Here is a 6,255-nt window from a genome sequence, read left to right as displayed (position 1 = left end):
TCATCCATGACACTAACGTTAATGTACCTAATAAATCTGGTTAATCCATGACACTAACGTTAATGTACCTAATAAATCTGGTTAATCCATGACACTAACGTTAATGTACCTAATAAATCTGGTTAATCCATGACACTAACGTTAATGTACCTAATAAATCCGATTAATCCATGTACATTAACGTTAGTGTTCCTAATAAATCTGGTTAACTTACCAGGTCTTATCCAAGCCGGTCTAACGAGCCCTGGTATCGGACGATAAGCCTCGTTTGACATAACGTTTTCCACTACTATAGTCTAGCAGACGTTTTTATATTGTTCAAGTTATTTCTTGTACTCTCACCAAAACTCTCGTCACTACGATACGTGCTCAAAATGTAAAAAAATAAAAAACATACCACTGAACGTCATCATCATTTCGTACCAGAATGGAAGATATTACGTCACAAAAACAAATATAACAATTAATAAAATAATACAAAACACGTGACAGCTGTGAAACCACGTTCAGAGAATCCAGAACACGTGGCTGCTGTGTAACCACGTTCAGGGAATACAGAACACGTGGCTGCCGTGTAACCACGTCCAGGGAATACAAAACACGTGACTGCTGTGTAACCACGTCCAGAGAATCCAGAACACGTGGCTGTTGTGTAACCACGTCCAAAGAATCCAGAACACGTGGCTGTTGTGTAACCACGTCCAGAGAGTACAGAACACGTGGCTGCTGTGTAACCACGTCCAGAGAATCCAGAACACGTGACTGCTGTGTAACCACGTCCAGAGAATCCAGAACACGTGGCTGCTGTGTAACCACGTCCAGAGAATCCAGAACACGTGTCTGCTATGTAAACACTTCCAGAGAGTACAGGACACGTGGCTGCTATGTAACCACGTCCAGAGAATCCAGAACACGTGGCTGCTGTGTAACCACGTTCAGGGAATACAGAACACGTGTCTGTTGTGTAACCACGTCCAGAGAATCCAGAACACGTGTCTGCTGTGTAACCACTTCCAGAGAATCCAGAACACGTGACTGCTGTGTAACCACGTCCAGAGAATCCAGAACACGTGGCTGCTGTGTAACCACGTCCAGAGAATCCAGAACACGTGGCTGCTATGTAACCACTTCCAGAGAGTACAGGACACGTGGCTGCTGTATAACCACGTCCAGAGAATCCAGAACACGTGTCTGCTGTGTAACCACCTCCAGAGAATCCAGAACACGTGTCTGCTGTGTAACCACCTCCAGAGAATCCAGAACAAGCTGCCTACTAAGACTGTTCCAAGACCATGCAGCTTAATACCGAAACTCAAACAAATATCAACCTCTGCGTCTTAAACGTGAAGATTTCTGTTCACCGGCTTCAAAGTGGAGTAAACCTTAACCGGTCATCAGGATGTAGTAGCCCCAGGAATTAATTAGTGGAACATACGTGGGCCAAAACTGAGTGAAACATCTTGAAAGATACTTGATAGAGAAACAGTCTGTGTCCAAGATAGAGTCCTGACCAATGATGTGAAAGGACAGAATGGAGAACTAGAGGGTACTCAGATGTAACCAAGACTAGGGAGGTTGTTAGGGGGTTGTTACTAAATACAAGAAAGACGATCTGCTACTCCACATTAAACGTTACAAAACTAAAATAATGAAGGGTTCCTTTAACTCGTGAAAGTGAATTGAATACGTGTTTCTGCGCGCTAAAAGAAATCGAAACTTAGATCAAATAAATGTTTCAGTAAATTTAAAAATAAATAAAGCTCAGCTGTCTCATTCGCTACTTGAAGAACTTTAGAAAATCAATAAAAACTTAAATATATAGTGAAACACGCAATAAAAACATTTGGGAAGAAACCTTCAGTTTATCCATTAGTTTATCCATCAGTTTATCCATTAGTTTATCCATCAGTTTATCCAGTAGTTTATCCATCAGTTTATCCATCAGATTATCCATTAGTTTATCCATCAGTTTATCCATTAGTTTATCCATCAGTTTATCCATCAGTTTATCCATTAGTTTATCCATCAGTTTATCCATTAGTTTATCCATCAGTTTATGCATTAGTTTATCCATTAGTTTATCCATCAGTTTATTCATTAGTTTAGCCATTAGTTTATCCATCAGTTTATCCATTAGTTTATCCTTCAGTTTATCCATTAGTTTATCCATCAGTTTATCCATCAGGTTATCCATCAGTTTATCCAGACTCGTGTAACTTATTAAACTTCGGCTAGAGATGTATCTGCAACATTTCACAAAATCCAGGAAGTAGAGGTTTACAGGTTATCTAGCTGTAATCCAGGAAGTAGAGGTTTACAAGTTATCTAGCTGTAATCCAGGAAGTAGAGGTTTACAGGTTATCTAGCTGTAATCCAGGAAGAAGAGGTTTACATATTATATAGCTGTAATCCAGGAAGTAGAGGTTTACAGGTTATCTAGCTGTAATCCAGGAAGAAGAGGTTTACATATTATATAGCTGTAATCCAGGAAGTAGAGGTTTACATATTATCTAGCTGTAATCCAGGAAGTAGAGGTTTACAGGTTATCTAGCTATTATCCAGGAAGTAGAGGTTTACAGATTATCTAGCTGTTGTAATCCAGGAAGTAGAGGTTTACAGATTATCTAGCTGTAATACAGGAAGTAGAGGTTTACAGGTTATCTAGCTGTAATCCAGGAAGTAGAGGTTTACATATTATCTAGCTGTAATCCAGGAAGTAGAGGTTTACAGATTATCTAGCTGTAATCCAGGAAGTAGAGGTTTACAGGTTATCTAGCTGTAATCCAGGAAGTAGAGGTTTACAGGTTATCTAGCTGTTATCCAGGAAGTAGAGGTTTACATATTATATAGCTGTAATCCAGGAAGTAGAGGTTTACAGGTTATCTAACTGTAATCCAGGAAGTAGAGGTTTACAGGTTATCTAGCTGTTATCCAGGAAGTAGATGTTTACATATTATATAGCTGTAATCCAGGAAGTAGAGGTTTACAGGTTATCTAGCTGTAATCCAGGAAGTAGAGGTTTACATATTATCTAGCTGTAATCCAGGAAGTAGAGGTTTACAGATTATCTAGCTGTAATCCAGGAAGTAGAGGTTTACAGGTTATCTAGCTGTAATCCAGGAAGAAGAGGTTTACATATTATATAGCTGTAATCCAGGAAGTAGAGGTTTACAGGTTATCTAGCTGTAATCCAGGAAGAAGAGGTTTACATATTATATAGCTGTAATCCAGGAAGTAGAGGTTTACATATTATCTAGCTGTAATCCAGGAAATAGAGATTTACAGGTTATCTAGCTGTTATCCAGGAAGTAGAGGTTTACAGATTATCTAGCTGTAATACAGGAAGTAGAGGTTTACAGATTATCTAGCTGTAATCCAGGAAGTAGAGGTTTACAGATTATCTAGCTGTAATCCAGGAAGTAGAGGTTTAAATATTATGTAGCTGTAATCCAGAAAGCTGTAATCCAGGAAGTAGAGGTTTACAGATTATCTAGCTGTAATCCAGGAAGTAGAGGTTTACAGATTATATAGCTGTAATCCAGAAAGCTGTAATCCAGGAAGTAGAGGTTTACAGATTATCTAGTTGTAATCCAGGAAGCAGGGGTTTACAGATTATCTAGCAGTTAAGTTCCAAATGTAATATTTTGAGTGTTGTTTTTAATTGTTTTTATGGCTAAAGAATACAGATAAGCCTGAATACGGTTAAGTTAACATATTAATTGAATTGAACAGATACTTTTGGTTATATATATATCAAGGTAAAGAACTCTAACATCGAACTCAAACATGTAACTTCAGAGATTATCTGTTTAAAACCTTAAAGGCCTTCGAGGCAGCTTGCAAACTGAATCAGGCCTAAGAAGCAGCTCTCAAACTGAATTGGGCATAAAAGGAAGCTTGTAAACTGAATAAGGCATAAGAGGCAGCTTGCAAACTGAATTAAGCCTAAAAGGAAGCTTGTAAACTGAATAAGGCATAAGAGGCAGCTTGCAAACTGAATTAAGCCTAAGAGGCAGCTTGCAAACTGAATTAAGCCTAAGAGGCAGCTTGCAAACTGAATCAGGCCTAAGAGGCAGCTCTCAAACTGAATAGGGCCTAAAAGGAAGCTCTCAAACTGAATCAGGTCTAAGAAGCTGCGAAATGGAACAACAAAGATCTAAGTGTTTCAACTAACATCGTTGGATTTCTCAGACTAAAACTTCTAATTGTTATGTTAGAGTTTCATTAGTATTCTCGTCACAAATATATATTTACACTATATATATATTTATACAAATATTATATATATATATGGTACTATAGATGTTTTAAACATATACAAAGTACTGAGATATTTTAATTTTTATGATTTTTTTAGTAATTTTGATTTTGTGTTTTAGATTTCGTTCATTTTATGGAAATCATTACTGAACATTCGTATTAATATATATGACGAATATTTTTACAATTAACATTTACATAGGAGAAGAAAGAGATGAAATAAAAGTTTTAAAACACTCGTTATAACAAATGAACGTTTATATCAGACACAACAAAACTAACACTCGTTATAAGAAATATACGTTTATATCAGACACAACAAAACTAACACTCGTTATAACAAATGAACGTTTATATCAGACACAACAAAACTAACACTCGTTATAAGAAATGAACGTTTATATCAGACATAACAAAACTAACACTCGTTATAAGAAATGAACGTTTATATCAGACATAACAAAACTAACTTTTCATTACCAAAAGTTTGGCCTTATGAGTTTATTTATTTTTTAACAAGTGCAAGCAGGCCCTCTCAGAGGTTGAAAGAGGCCCGGGCTACTTCTATCTTTTGACGCCCCTGGCTATAATAAAAAAATGATGATACATTAAACAGAACAAGACCATCATCATTAGCCAAAAAATATTTATTAGCATTATTTAACATTTAATAAATGCTTTTCTAGCATTTTTTCTGTGCATAAAAACAAATCATGAAACTTTAGAAATGCAAAAAAATAACAAGTGTCTAAATTTGAGATCCCCTTTGAGCTTCAGACCTAAGCCTTCTTCCCCCTCCCTCCTCTAATTGGCCCCAAGTTAGAGTGATAGATTGAAATCGTATTTTTGAAACGTATGTAGCAAACTTGCTATAGATAAATTTCATTTAGTGATGCTTTCCCCACCTGTTAGCCAAAAGTGAAACTAAGATTTAAGAAACAATATAAATATATATTTATTTATCTTTCTTAAATATGTGCATAATTTAATAGAATCTAAAAAGTTATTTTAGTTGTTTTACATCACGCTAATGGTATTTGGCGCTAATCGTTCTTCCCAGGTTTTTGTTTGGTAACTTTTTAACAAGGATAAGTTTAAAAGATTTGTTTGTTTGTAGTTATGCACAAAGCTACACAATGGACTATCTGTGCTCTGCCCACCATGGGTATCGAAACCTGGTTTCTAACGTTGTAACTCCGCAGGCATACCGCTGTGCCACTGGGGGGCAGTTTAAAAGAAACATTCTAGTTAAGTACTCCTAACAACAGCTAATATGGAAGCTGTGTTTTATTTATATAAACATCTTTAAACTTCCACCAAATCCGGTTCCGTTTACTGTTGCCCAACACGTGCTCTATGTTACGAAGTAACTTAAAACTGTCGTTGTATTTGGTTATTTTATATCGTGGTTACTTTAAAAAATTAAATGAATGTTCTTTAATGGGAGAAAAAATATTGTTACTGTCCATAAACACAGATTTGTTACTGTTAAGAATAAACACAAAAAGGCCTAAGATATTATTTAACAGTCCACGTGAAAATTACCAAAACAATGTTTAATTAGTAATTGTATCCCTAGCTGTGGCGTTTTTCTAAATTATGTACTACATCAAAAATATTTTGTATTTCAAAGTTCGTGTAACATATCTTAATATTTTTTTACATTCTGATCTTAATTGGCATTGAGATTATTTTTCCCCAATGTTCTGCTAGCCTTGGGTTACGTGGCGCCATCTGTTAGGGATTATGCAGGTTTACGAAAAAATCCGAAAATTCACATATTTATCCTGTATTACACTCCAAAGTTCTTTAAATAAATAAATTCAGGAAACTATTTGGTGAGCTTCATGTTTCTCGTATTTGCCATTAGCAGGGCAACATTAGCAAAAAAAAAAAAATCTGAATAAAGCCAAACTCATTGTTTCTGTTTTTAATCTAGGCTCATTTTGTGATTTCAAACAATGGATATAAACATCTTTGATAGGTTGTTTAGGC

Source organism: Limulus polyphemus, unplaced genomic scaffold (assembly GCF_000517525.1).
Source record: "Limulus polyphemus unplaced genomic scaffold, Limulus_polyphemus-2.1.2 Scaffold8140, whole genome shotgun sequence".
NCBI lineage: Eukaryota > Metazoa > Arthropoda > Merostomata > Xiphosura > Limulidae > Limulus > Limulus polyphemus.
Note: the sequence above shows the minus strand (reverse complement) of the source record.